Genomic DNA, 14,715 nt, shown 5'->3' with positions numbered 1-14,715 from the left:
GAAGGAAGGAACGAAGGAAGGAAGGAAGGAAGGAAGGAAGGAAGGAAGGAAGGAAGGAAGGAAGGAAGGTGTTTTTTGGTGCCCAGATATTTACTACCCAAAGGAGTCCCAAAGTGACTTACAATCACCTACCCTTCCTGTGAGGTAGGTGGGGCTGAGAGAGCTCTGAGAGAACCATGACTAGTCCAAGGTCACCCAGCTGGTTGCGAAGGAGTGGGGAAACCAACCCCAGTTCTCCAGATCAGAGGTTGCTGCTGTTTGGCATGATCATGGTGATTTCTCACATGTCTTGGGAATCATAGTGCCAGTGATCAGCCTCTATTTGAACTGCTTAGGATCATAGGAACATAGAACTGGAAGGTACCCCGGGTCATCTAGTCCAATGCAGGAAATTCACAACTACCTGCCCACCCACAGTGACCCCAATGCCTTGCCCATATCACTTTAAAGAATGAACCAAGGCTGATACACTATGCACTGTTTCATTCATCAGGCAATCTCCCTGGAGTTGCAGCATGAAAGAGCTTATCAACTCAAAATGTGCATGCATGTATGTGGGGGGGGGGAACTTATGCAAGGGTATTTCTCTAGGGTCACCAATTACTGTGCTTTCCTGCCTCCTCTACCCACTTGCTGAAAACCACATAGATGAAAAGATTTTGTTTGAATTGGAATGTGTTATTTAGCTGTCTCCATGGGCCTTCAGTGTCACTAATCTGCTTTCCCTTCTGTTCACTAATTAAGGCTGTTACACCATGACACCTTACCCTAGAAACAGTGTAATGGTGTAATAGATTGGCAAGTTTGTCTAGGAGTTTGGAAATAGCCAGACTGGCAAGGTCCCACAATGCAGTCGTCTAGCCCTGTAGAATAAGCAGCTCCTATATGAAGTCAATGCTGCTCAACACAAGGTGATCCAGTCAGGAGCTCATGTCACACCTCATAATAGCAAGGTAAGTTAACTGGGTGCTCATGCTGGTCTTGAAGTTCACAGTCTGGTTTTGCTGCTTACATTACGGGACCATGGGTCACTTTACAATTAGGAACAGGAATAGAAGAACAAGCCTTACAAAGGTAGGGACAGCATGGTTTCTGCAAAGCCATGGCTTGCCTTTAACTAATCTCAGAACGCTATAAGGATGTCAGAAAACATGTAGATTGAGATAATCCTGTAGATACCATAGTCTTTGACTTTCAAAAACTTTTCGCCAAGTTGCTCATCAATGGCTCCTAAGAGGATGAGAATAGTATGCATTAAACAATTACTGTGGGTAAAAATGGAATAGATTTCTTCTGCATACTGATTACAATTTTGTCCTGTTCCATTATCTTTTAACAGATCCATTCTGACCTTGGTTTGGTGTCAGTTCATTTCCAGCAAGGGGAGAGGATGTTAAAATAATTGGCTACATTCTGCCATGTTCTATTACAACTCATGAGCTACAAGTCCTTATTCCCTTTATATTTCTCCACTCTAATTCGTAATAAGAGCTTAAGTATGGTGCAGACCATCCCTTTAATGTGTTTGTGTGTTTATGTGAAAATCAATCAAAAGCATTAACTTATATCAGAGGACTGGCTGAGAGCATAGCTTAGCGGTGGCAGAGAGTGGGGTGGAGGGATAATGGTGAGGATCAGCTTGCATTTGTTTTGTAGAATTTTCTGAAACACAAATCCAGGAGACCTGTACATTAAAGTTTTTAATTCTCCAATAATTACACAAACTCTGGAGCACAGGACTATGAAATATTATAAATGATAGCTTATATTATAAATGCCAGTATGCCAGTTTCTGGGGTCAAACTATATGGTTGTCCCCTTCATGATTTGCTGATCAGGTTATAGAAACAGTGATCTGCTTACTGGCAGAACTGTCAGAAGATATCAAGCACATTGAAATAATCTCCTATTTTCATAGTATATGAAGAAAAAACCTAAATCTCCAAATTACTATACTCATTCATTATACACCCAAAGACTCTCAAAGAACAATACTGATTTTTTTCAAAGGTATACCAAAATATTACAAAATCACACCTATCAACCCATCATTGAGGTTGTTTTCATCAAATATATTTTATCTGTGTCTTCCTTACTTTGTGAAGGTTTGTTTAACCTTGCTGGAAAAGTATAGCTTCTCCCATTGAAAGACCCTGAAGGAACAGCTATCAATGGCCACAAAAATATGGTTCCATTCCTTTCGCAGTTGGATGCTGCTTACATGAAAGGACGCTGGGCATATTGTTTTGAGCAGTGGTCCCCTGTATTCAGTATAATGCGGACACAACAAGATTGGTAGGTGTATTTGCAGCAGGGACCAGTCAGACGCCTCAGGGAAATAGAGTGGAAATGGAATAGCTCTTTCCGTTGTTTTATATCCTAATAATCTGGCTTTCCGTTGTATTGCATTTCTTCAAAAGAAATGTGTGTCGTTTTCTCTGTAGCAGGTAGTAGACATGGAAAGTCCATGAATTTATACAATCCCTTTTTAGGAGCCTGTATGGTATAATAGAAAGAGTGTCACCTTGGGATGGGGGGACCCAGTAGGATATCACCCCCTATTCAAAAAATGCACAAAGAGGCCTGAGTTGATTGTTTTCTCTCGGTCTAACCAACCTCGCAGTTTGTTGCAGAGTGGAGAAGTGGGAAACTGTGTATATTGTTCCCTGACAGACAGGAAGGATAAAATATACAAATGCTTAATATGCAAGGGAAGCTGCTTGCTGTCTCACCATAGGACAAGCCTCATAGGTCAGGTAGTCCAAATTTAGCTCCAAATTAATCCTCTCAAAAAGTGCTGTGCCATTTTGGTTTTCCCCTTTTAATTAAAGAAGTAGACCCCCCCCGCCAACCCACCAATCAATGAAAAGGTAGCTCCGTTGAATAAAGGGGGCTTAGCCAAATAGCCAAAAGAAGAGAGCCATATCTTTGACATGCAGTAGTCAAATTGCGGCCCTCCAGATGTCCGTGGACTACAATTCCCAAGAGCACCTGCCAGCATGGACATCTGGAGGGCCGCAGTTTGACTACCCCTGTTAGACCATCCTTTCTAACGGCAGTTGGCAGAGTTTAAGTATGTATAGAGCGGGAAAGCACCATGCTGCTTAAAGCAATAAAACAGGTTTATTTGGAAGAGCAATAACAGTATATATAGAGATAGACCCAACTGTCTAGTTATCTGCGGTCATTCTTTTTTCAACTGCTGTTCTGGAGGGCAGCTGGGAGGAAGTATATCAGAAAAGCAGGAATTTTCCTGCTGAGTCAGTTGGGACACTGGAGGAGACAATTTGAAAATCATCAGGAAGTTCCGGTTTTATCTATACTAAATATACATCACCTCTGATGCCCCCTGCAGGACACCCTTCACATGCTGCTCAATACTGTACACTGTAGATCTTACATATTCTAGCAAATATAGCATTCACCACCTCCATTTTAACCAAGAAATTAAATGCATATATCTTTGTAGGAAGATGACCTGTGTTTAAAATTCCGCACTGCTGGATTAATATTTTGAAAGTTTAACTTTTCAAAATGCATCTTGGGAGTAAGCCCCTGTTCAAGGATCTGATGATGATTGATGGTGATGGTGATGCCATGGGCCCCCTCGTTCTTACATGCAGAGTATGGGGGAGAAATAGAAGGGGGGATGTTGTGGGCCAGAAGAAAGCAGGGGCTCTCCAAGATTTGTAACTGTTGTCACACTTTTTCATATAACATTACCGGTTAGATCAGGCTTTCTCAACCAGGGTTTCATTGACAGCCCTGGAACGGTTTCCTGAATGGGTGGGAGCTAATTACTTAATTTTTTAAAAAAATCTGTTAAACATGTATTGGGTGATAGGACCATATATGGTCATGTTGACCATCGAAAGGGAAGGGGCTCCAGGTGAGCATGTCCACAGCTCTGCTTCCCAACCATATTCTGCAAGATCTCACCACTTCTGGGGTTTCTTGAAGCCTGAAGTATGTTTCAGGGGTGTCCCATTGGTAAGAAAGTTGAGAAAAACTGGGGTTCAGCTGTCTCGACATAGGCGTGTGCAATTTGAAGTGTTGAAAAGTATTCAAATCAGCCTGGATTTGGGCATGGATTGGTGAAATCTAGACTGAATTGATATTTCTGAATAAGTTTAAATGGTGGAATCAACCTTGCTCAAATTGCCGAATTGCCATTTGCCGTGATTGGTGGCCATTTAAGGATAAAGAGAAAGGGGGGGGGGAAGTTCTCCTTTTTGTCTTTTCTGGATTCTAGGGTGGGGGGGTTGAGATTGAGGCACCAAACATGCAATCTAGCTACAGGGGCATCTCCTCAAAAGAACCCCCAAGTTTAAAAAAAATGTTGGACGAGGGGTTCCAGTTCTAGGGGCACCCAAAAGGGTTCTAGGGTGCCCCATGATACCTCCATTATTTCTTATGGTGAGAACAGACCATAGAATCTGTTTTTTTCTCATCATAGAAAATAATGGCTATTTGATGGGGCACCCTATTTGGGTGCTCCTAGAATTGGACCCACTGGTATAATCTTTTTTGCAACATGGGGGTTCTTTTGAGGAGAAGTGAAAGCTAGGGACTCAAACAACTGTCATCTTTAACCGTTCCTGCGGAGTGGATAAAATAAAGCAGTAAGGGCCCCGAGGGCGGGCCCTGTCTGGGATGAGGAAGGGTGCCCATTGGCTCCTTCCCCCGGACTGACAATCGGAGGGCCCAGTTGTCAGTCCGGCACCTCACAATTGGTCCCTTGGTGCCGGGCTGATGAATTGGGAGGCGCAAAGCACCTCCCACCCCGCCCCCCCACTGTTGGCCGACTTCAGCCAACCGCCGCCATTAACAGCCTGCCCACTGACACGGCAGGTAGGAGGCGGGCCTTGGCCGCCAGGCAGCAGGGAGGGCCGCCGGACCTCACTCTTTGCCAGCCCCAAAGCTGCCTCCATGGCTGAGAGCAGCTGGCAAAGAGGCTTCGGGGACGGGAACGAGCCAGGGCCACTGTCTCTGACGCATCGGCCCTGACTCTTTCCCGGCCCCAAAACCCGCACCAACGAGCCCCGCATGCTCCGCCGGCCGCACCTGGTGGGGGGCCCAAAGGCTTCGCGGCAGACGGCGCCTACCGCTGAGGCCCGCCCACGCTGCCTGGAACCTCCCGCCACCCTACGCGAGGCGCCGGGAAGCCTTTGCCCCGCGAAGGCTTCCCCAGGGACCGGCCCTGCTACCTACACCCACCCAAGCTGCAGTCAAGCAAGGCTGATCTAAAGAGTACTTTCCCGATCACAAACAACCAGTTTGTCCAGCGAGTGGGAGCACGAAGGCATTATCTGTACTGAGCATATTCTGCATTCCCCAATTAAAAATATTTTACACTGTAATTTTTTTAAACATTTGTGCATTCTGCATTCTGCAGGAAATTTTCAAATCTCCAAGCAGTCCTACATCACAGAAAATGTAAGTCGTTGTATCTGCCTAGCCCCTCCCAATGGGTCTTCCATCGTCTCCATGGTTTCTCATTCCTTTCAGTACATCCCCCAAAGTTGCCATCTTCAGCTCCGACCCCTCTCTTGCCCCTGGCGACCATCCCGTGGTTCTCCCAGTGGCTGTCATGCCATTCTGTGGCCTGCCATTCCAGAGTAGTTTATCTGAGAGTAATGGATAATCCATTCCATGCTTTCTTTGCAACTGTTTTCCTACTATAATACATTTCAATGGAGCCCATGCAATTCACTTGGCATTCCTGCCGCCCTTTATTTCCAATGGGTCTTCCGGCATCTCCCATGGTTTCCAGTGGGCATTCTTGTCATTCAAGACACAGTCACCTCGTGAGTAAGGCACCTTTCTAGATCACTGAAAGCAAGAACACCCTCCCCCCCCACAAGCAGGCAGGAAGGCTCTGGAAATTTGACGGCGTCTTAGTGCCAAAGCACTGGGGAGGAATACAGCAAACCAAGAACAGATTCCCCACCTCCCTCACTTTCTAGGCTCGAACAATGAGAGATGCTGAATGCTGTTGCATATTCAGTTGTATCCATGGAAGGCCATGTGAAATCACTGAGAGGAGAAAGCAAGACAGGAGAGGGGTCAGAGGGCAGCTCTGAGATTATGACAAAGAAAAGGTGTCATATTCAAGAAGACAACACCGATACACTCTTAGAGTAATGTAGCAGTCTCCAATGTCCAGGCATGCTGACCTGCCTTATCCCTTCACTCAAACCAAGTTTGAGTCCAGTGGCACCTCTAAGACCAACAAAGTTTAATTCTGGGTATATGTTTTCATGTGCATCCACACTTCTCCTCCTCCCTTACTGTATTCACCTTGATCAGCACAAATACTTGAGTAAAATTAAAACTATTTTATTTAAATGCTGTAAAACAACAAGGATGAGTTATACAACCCTTGTGAGTTGTATATGAGTTATACAACCCACACGAGGGCTTTCAGTCAGATGTGCTCTGGTAGTTCTGAGCATAAAGAGAAATTCCCAGGCCTGTGATGCGTGCCCTTGTTCGGATGGGTGGAGAGGCAGGCCATTTCTCCGCCTTGAAAACCACATATTTGCCTTGTGGGAGAAACTTCCAGATAGCCATCAGTACCTATAAAGTTTTCTGAACAGGCAAATAGCAGTACTGGGAGAGATCACGGAATTTCAGTTGTGAAAGGAGTTCATGCTTATTCTCCCTGTGTGCAGCTGTATCAATTTGCATTCAGCCTGTACACACCTCGGAATTAAGTTTGGATTATAGAACTCACAGAGCGCATCAGATGAGAATTGCTCATGGCAGTTACTGGGGGGAGGGGGGGAGGGGCCGTGTTTGTGGATCAGCACAAGGAGATGGCAGTTTCAAGTTCCCCTTCAGAATACTTAATAGGAATAATACTTAATATGAGTGGACATCTCAGATAAGTACAAATAGGAGTATAGATAAGTACAGAATTGGACATTCTGTTCTTCTTAGGCTCCTCACATTAAACAGGTGGGAAACTCCAAGATCCGCTTTGGTGTAGGGGTTAGGAGTGCGGACTTCTAATCTGGCGAGCCAGGTTCGATTCTGCACTCCCCCACATGCAGCCAGCTGGGTGACCTTGGGCTCCCCACAGCACTGATAAAACTGTTCTGACCGAGCAGTAATATCAGGGCTCTCTCAGCCTCACCCACCCCACAGGGCATCTGTTGTGGAGAGAGGAAAGGGAAGGTGACTGTAAGCCACTTTGAGACTCCTTTGGGTAGAGAAAAGTGGCATATAAGAACCAACTCTTCTTCTTCTTCTGATTGAAAGATATTAAGTTCTTTAAGCAAATTTTGCTATCAATTAAATATTTTCATTGAAGGAAGAAACTGTGACAAGTTTATGAATTATGTGAACTTTGTTGCTATTAGCAATTACTGCCACCCAGCATTTCTCTTCGTTTCCCACCTGGAGCCTGCCATCCCTGCATCTCCATGGGATCCAAAGGCAGGAATTTTCTCCAGGGTGACTGATCTCTGTAGGCTGGACCTGCAATTCCAGCAGATCCCAACTCTTCTTCTTCTTCTTCTTCTTCTTCTTCTTCTTCTTCTTCTTCTTCTTCTTCTTCTTCTTCTTCTTCTTCTTCTTCTTCTTCTTCTTCTTCTTCTAGAAACTCGTGGGAGTGGCTGTCCCATTCCCTCCACCTTTGCTTCCTCCCCTCTCCTTCCCCTTCTCTCATCGTCTTTCTCCCTCCTTCCACTTTTTTCCTTACTTTTTCTCTCCTCCATGTCTGTCGCTTTTGCTGTCTTTCTGGCCTCCCCACCTCATCACTCTTTCTCTCTCTTTCTGCCCCCATCAACCTCCCCTTCCCACCTGCTTCCTCCCCACCCTCCACAGCAGGGGACCAAAAGCAGCTTATATTATTTTCTGCTCCTTTTTATCTGCACAACAACCCTGTTTAGTAGCCAGGTTTGAAAGTACATGACTGGTTAAAAGTATGTGACTGGTCCAAAAATAATCTAGTCCACTTCTGCTTTAAGGTAGGGGTCTGATCAGACCGTTAATTGCTATGCAGCACTAGTTTTCACAGAGTGGCCGTTGTTGAACTGTAGCAAACAGTGAGGCCTTGCTAGTCAGGTGGAATTGAGTCACCCAGAGGTTGCTGCCAGGCAGTGGGCAATGACCGGGAGGGATGGGTTGAATTAATTAAAAAGAGGTTTTGGCTAAACATCAAGAAGAAGTTCCTGACAGAGTGGTTCCTCAGTGGAACAGGCTTCCTCGGGAGGTGGTGGGTTCTCCTTCCTTGGAAGTTTTAAAGCAGAGGCTAGATAGCCATCTGACTAAAATGCTGATTCTGTGAACTCAGGCAGATTGTGAGGGAGTGGACAGGAGGGACTGTGTCAGTGCTTGGCTCCTGTGGCCCTTTCTTGCATGCCCAGGGAAATGCCAATCACCACTTTGGGATCAGAGAGTGAATTTCTTCCAGGCCAGACTGGTTTGTTTCTTTTTGGGGGGGCATCATCTGGACATGGAATTGGGGTCACTGTGGTGAGAAGGTAGTTGTGAATTTCTTGTATTGTGCAGAGGGCTGGACTAGATGATCCTGGAGTTTCCTTCCAATTATAAGATTCTATTATATCATACTGGGGTCTCTCCTCAACCCAAACCCTGCATGCCTCAGACTTTGGCAGAAAACCTCCAGGAATCTCCCAACCTGTAACTGACAACCCTAGCCAGCCCTATCTTTCCTCAAAGGCCAAAACTGGGCTACAAAGAGCCCATCTCCCTCCTTCTGTCTTTTACTCACAGAAACTGAAGCCGAGGATACTGTGGTTGCCTAGGAACAGCCACTGAGGAAATCTATTTTTTTAAAGACACAGTCACACATTTTATCATCTTCAGGTATCCCCCCCCCCAGTGTTTTCAGATTTTTATGCAGACCTGGGCCATTTTCCGAGTTATAGAATTATTTGTCTTGCCCATTCACAGCTCAGGTCACCAGATTTAAGTATCCAAAGATTTAGCTGACTTGGCTATTAGTATCACTCCATTTCCACTTCCAGTGCTTTGATTTTTGAGACACACTACCCATTTTCTCTTCAGGGTAAGGAGCATGTTTCTTTGGATGGCTAAACAGCTTTGCTTCACATCAGCAAAATATCCGTTGAGCTTTCTCAACATCGAGATGCCGTAAGGAGGAAAAATACACTCGTTGAAATGTTGCCTAATGTGCAAATGATCAGTAGGAAAGCTCTTTTCAATCAATACAAAAGTAATCTGCCAGTAAAAAGAGCAACGTTGCTACCGAAATGATGCAATCCTTTGGTCTTTTGCAATGTTTTGCCCTGCCTTAAACAAGGTCTCAGTTGTACCATCATAATTCCAACTGGCATTCATAACCTGATAATGTTCTTTCTGCAAAGAGTTTTCTCCAGTGGACAAAGGAAGGATGAGGTCACAATCAGCTCAGCTGGGATTTGCTCTTCCTTGGAAAGGCAGCAAGTCTTATTCTAAAACATGGATGTGTGAGAGGAAAGTTCTTATCATACATTTACAGCCGCTGCAGGGAGCAGCCAGGCTGAATCCAACACCCACAGGGGCCTGCTGGGTGAGTGGAAATGAAGGGTCCCTTTTTGGTTGGTTGTTTTTTTTGTCTCAGTGGCTTTGAGTCTCTGTTGTTTCTGTAGATATTTCTGCCATGTAGTTTGGAGTTTTGCATGTGAGTTATATTGTTGGTACACTATTTGCATATCCTGTGTGTGTGTGTGTGTGTTGCATGAAATGTTCAGTGTTGCTTTAATGAAACAAATTACGTGGGTGTGAAGAGACAGAAAGTGTCTCAAGAATAACAAATCATAGGTTCAATTTACACAGGTGAGAAGTGGGGGCTTTTCAGGACACAGTGCAGGGGTGACAGTATTCAGAACGACCCCAATCTGTAGTGCTCCACAGCAAAAAGCAACTGGAGATAAAGGTGCATTGTGGTCGCTGGGTTTTTCCCCCTGTGTTTTTGCTAGTGCAATCTCTTTGTATGCTGCCTTTTCTAGCCTGTGTAATTGAGTCCGTTAAAATTTAATATCCGCAGCAACTGTAATGTCAGTTGATCTTCCAGATGATCGCTAATGCTGCTAATGATGCAGAAAGGACTTCTTTCAAGTGAAAGCTCCCAGTTGTGACCTTATACTCATACTGATATCTCCGAATATTTTTTTTTGAAAGAAGTAAGCAGATTGGCAATATACAGAATAATGTCTCTTCTGAATGATTTCGGAATATCCACAGTAAAAATGAGATGCTTCACACCTGGTGTTACTGCATCGGTTCTGGCCATTTAACTGCCGCAGTTTATCCCCTGTCTTCTGCATGTTCTCTGGAGCCATTCGTTTTCCCCTTTAATTTTCCCCATTGGTTCTCCATTGGGAGCACTTTTACCTCACTCTTTTTCTAGCAAACAAACTTGAGTTGTGTTTGTTTGCATGTTGAAATGTTTCTTTCTCTTTCGCGGCTTCCTCCTACTTCCGGCTCACTTTCCCCTCACTTGGGAATAGCCCTCCCCTGGGCTCTTTCCCTGCCTCAGTAATGAAGAATTGTTGTCCCTTGTGCTGGCAAATTTTCAAGCTGTTTTGAAACATTCACCTGTTAGCAACATTTCTCTCTATCACGATGGGAAGGCCCTGGGAGTGATACTTTTTCTTCGTGCAGGCTCACAGCAATTTCTTTCTGTGCAATTTCTTTCTGTTCCAACAGTTTTTGCCCCAGCCATCTGCTTTAGAGTTTGGAGAATACTTGAAGGTTTGGAGAATACTTGAAGGTTTTCGGCATGAGCCTGAGGAAAATAAAGGTTTGGGGAGAGGAGGGATTTCAGAGCATCCACCTTCCAAAGCAGCCTTTTTCTTCTAGTAAACTGATCTCTGTCACCTGGAGATCAGTTATAATCCCAGGATATTTTCAGCTACCTCCTGAAAGTTGCCACCCTTAATCTGCTTCCTTATGTTTTTAGAGAGGAATGCTTGTTGTTGTTTCCAGCCACTCAGTCTGCACTCCTGGCCTTGGAGCTTGGCTTGACATGCCTCCCTTCCCCCCCCCACACAGAAAGAATATTTTTTTCATTGCACAGGAAAGTCTGTATGCAAGTGTGCCTGTGGGGGGGGGGGATTAAAAGAAAGAAAAAGAAAGTTTGGTGTAGTGGTAAGGAGTAGTGGTAAGGAGCATGGACTTCTAATGTGGTGGGCCGGGTTTGATTCTCCACTCCCCCACATGCAGCTAGCTGGGTGACCTTGTTCTGACCAAGCAGTGATATCAGGCCTCTCTCAGCCTCACCCACCTCACAGGGTGTCTGTTGTGGGGAGAGGAAAGGGAAGGTGAATGTAAGCCACTTTGAGACTCCTTCTGGTAAAGAAAAGTGGCATATAAGAACCAATTTATGATAGAATGATAGAGTTGGAAGGTATCTCCAGGGTCATCTAGTCCAACCCTCCACTCACAACTACCTGCCCACCCATGGTGACCCCAATTTCATGCACAAGTGATCCCTCTACCAAAAATATCTAGAATCCAGCCTGGCCTGGAGGAAATTCACCTACCATCCCACAGCGGCAATAAGCAATTCCCTGGGTTTGCAAGGAAGGGCCACAAGAAACGAACACTGGCACATCCCTTCCTGCCCGCCCACTCACAATGTGCCTAAGTGAATAGAACTATCATTTCTGTCAGATGACTATCTAGCCTCTGCTTTAAAACCTCCACTCACCACCTCCCAAGAAAGCCTGTTCCACCGAGGAACCACTCTGTCAGGAACTTCTTCTGGATGTTTAGCTGAAAATTCTTTTCAATTAATTTCAATCCATTGGTTCTGGTCTGACCCTCTGGGGCAGCAGAAAACAACTCTGCTCCATCTTCTCTCATGTATTTGAAGATGGTTATCATATCACCTCTTAGTCGTCTTCTCTCCAAGCTAAACAGACCAAGCTCCCTCAGCCTTTCTCTATACAACTTGGTCTCCAAAATCCCTCACCATTTTCATAGCCCTCCTCTGCACACGCTCCAGTTTCTCTACATCTTTCTTCAGTTCTTCTTTTTTATTTATTTACTAGTAAAAAAGCCCATTGTATGAAGAAGACAATGGGCACTAGCAGGTGGGGACCAGAGCGAGCGGCAGGCGAGGGACAGAGCGAGGGACAGGCTACCTGAAAGAGGAGGCGGGAGTCCCAGGTGTGGTGCGCTGGGCTGTGGCGGCTCCTCTGCATTTTTTTGTTCTTCTGCGGCTTTCCCGGCGGCTCCATTGTGTTCTGGGGCCATGAGGGCAGGGAGCACCCAGCAGCTGTGCTGTGGGCGGCTGCCGGGGCTCCCAGGGCGCTGGCTTGAAGCGGCGAAAGGCTCCTACAGGGTTTTTTTTCTGCTGGCTCTCGGCTTGGAGCTGCGAAAGGCTCCTACAGGGTTTTTTTTTCTGCTGGCTCTCGGCTTGGGGCTGCGAAAGGCTCCTACAGGGTTTTTTTTCTGCTGGCTCTCGGCTTGGAGCTGCGAAAGGCTCCTACAGGGTTTTTTTTCTGCTGGCTCTCGGCTTGGGGCTGCGAAAGGCTCCTACAGGGTTTTTTTTTCTGCTGGCTCTCGGCTTGGGGCTGCGAAAGGCTCCTACAGGGTTTTTTTTCTGCTGGCTCTCGGCTTGGAGCTGCGAAAGGCTCCTACAGGGTTAATGTTTTTCTGCTGGCTCTCCTGGGCGTGCCGGCTTGGGGCTGCTGCGAAAGGCTCCTACAGGGTTTTTTTTCTGCTGGCTCTCGGCTTGGAGCTGCGAAAGGCTCCTACAGGATTTTTTTCTCTGCTGGCTCTCGGCTTGGGGCTGCGAAAGGCTCCTACAGGGTTTTTTTCTCTGCTGGCTCTCGGCTTGGGGCTGCGAAAGGCTCCTACAGGGTTTTTTTTTCTGCTGGCTCTCGGCTTGGGGCTGCGAAAGGCTCCTACAGGGTTTTTTTTTCTGCTGGCTCTCGGCTTGGGGCTGCGAAAGGCTCCTACAGGGTTTTTTTTTCTGCTGGCTCTCGGCTTGGGGCTGCGAAAGGCTCCTACAGGGTTTTTTTTTCTGCTGGCTCTCGGCTTGGGGCTGCGAAAGGCTCCTACAGGGTTTTTTTTCTGCTGGCTCTCGTCTTGGGGCTGCGAAAGGCTCCTACTGTGTTAATGTTTTTCTGCTGGCTCTCGTGGGCGTGCCGGCTTGGGGCTGCTAAAGGCTCCTACAGGGTTTTTTTTCTGCTGGCTCTCGGCTTGGGGCTGCGAAAGGCTCCTACAGGGTTTTTTTTCTGCTGGCTCTCGGCTTGGGGCTGCGAAAGGCTCCTACAGGGTTTTTTTTTCTGCTGGCTCTCGGCTTGGGGCTGCTAAAGGCTCCTACAGGGTTTTTTTTCTGCTGGCTCTCGTCTTGGGGCTGCGAAAGGCTCCTACTGTGTTAATGTTTTTCTGCTGGCTCTCGTGGGCGTGCCGGCTTGGGGCTGCTAAAGGCTCCTACAGGGGTTTTTTTCTGCTGGCTCTCGGCTTGGAGCTGCGAAAGGCTCCTACAGGGTTTTTTTTTCTGCTGGCTCTCGGCTTGGGGCTGCGAAAGGCTCCTACAGGGGTGTTTTTTTTTCTCTTCAGCTTCTCGCCGGCTGGAGTCTCGTCAGGCCGGGAGCAACTGCGAGCCGCGCTGCGCGCGGCTCGCAGTTGCTGGGGCTGGGAATCGGAGGCTTCCCTTCCCCCCCCCACCCATCCACCCCCCCGAGGCTCTCTGGAGCCTTCTCTCGGCCGGCGGAGCGGGCTCGCAGCGTCCACAACGCTGCGAGGCCGCTCCGCCGGCCGAGAGAAGGCTTCCCGGCCCACCCCCCAGCCGAGGTTCTCACCAGGCGGGCCGCCATTTTCCGAGCGAGTGAAGCAGGCAATGGGGAGCCGCGCTTCGCGCGGCTCCCCATTGTCTGCTTGGGGCGGGATTGACACTCGCGGCTTCGCGGCTCCTGATTGGCCCCCCCCGAGTTTTTATCCCGGACCGGTCCCGCCCTAACTCCTCCCCACTGCCCCTTACTCCTTTATACAGTCCGTGGCGCCCGTGGCGCCACGGGCTGTTTACAGATAGTTTAACTTTTAGATGCCCTACCCTGCAAGTGAGCTCAGGGTAGCGTACAATATATGGATATAACAAAATCACATTAAATATTATAAAACTTTTTAAACATTCTGATTTTACCAATTCTGCTCCCACTGCTGCCACACTGGCTGCTTTATTTTTTTTATCATCGTAAGAAAATCTCCAAACACAGAGGGGAGTCTGAAGTAGGAAAGGACCAGAGATGAGGAGACAGAGGGAAGCCTCCAGTTGTTCTTCCATTTTCCTGGCCTCAACTATAGGCCTGGTGGAAGACTGCCACTTACAGGCCCTGGGGAATTTTGTTAGTTTTGTCAGGGCCTGAGTCTCTACTAGCAACTCGTTCCACCAGATGGGAGCCTGGGCCAAAAGGACCCTGGCTCTGGTCAAGGCCAGGAATCATCAGCAAGTTGGTATTTGCTGAGCACAGAGCTTTCCAGGGGATGTACTGGGAGAGGCGGTCCCATAGATGCACAGGGCCCAGACTGCATAAGGCCTCAAAGGTTAGCACCAGCACCTTGAACTTTATCCCAAATTCCACCAGTAACAAATGCAGCTAATAGAGGATAGGTTGAATGCACGTCCTCCAGAGTGTCCTCATGAGGATTCGCGCCACTGAATTTTGTACCAGTTACACTTTCTGGATCAAAGTCAAGAGTTATAGAAATCCAATCTAGAGGTGAGCTTCA

General features: G+C 47.0%; 1 protein-coding gene across 4 annotated transcripts in view; it reads left to right on the top strand.

Annotated features, from left to right (window-relative positions):
* The window catches only part of HCRTR2 (hypocretin receptor 2), a 67,119-nt gene that overhangs the window by 24,681 nt on the left and 27,723 nt on the right, over window positions 1-14,715 (top strand). Inside the window, exon 1 of one of the 4 annotated variants that reach the window (XM_077308735.1) lies at window positions 9,314-9,541. The exons of the other annotated variants lie outside the window; for them this stretch is intronic. The gene's annotated coding sequence lies outside the window, so the exon portion shown is untranslated. Of the gene's footprint in view, window positions 1-9,313; window positions 9,542-14,715 lie in introns of those variants that run through there. 4 annotated transcript variants of the gene reach the window in all.

The sequence above is a fragment of the Paroedura picta genome, chromosome 1 (genome assembly GCF_049243985.1).
Source record: "Paroedura picta isolate Pp20150507F chromosome 1, Ppicta_v3.0, whole genome shotgun sequence".
NCBI classification, from domain to species: Eukaryota; Metazoa; Chordata; class Lepidosauria; order Squamata; family Gekkonidae; genus Paroedura; species Paroedura picta.
The sequence above is the reverse complement of the archived record's forward strand: the minus strand, read 5'-3'. Positions and strand labels throughout refer to the sequence as shown.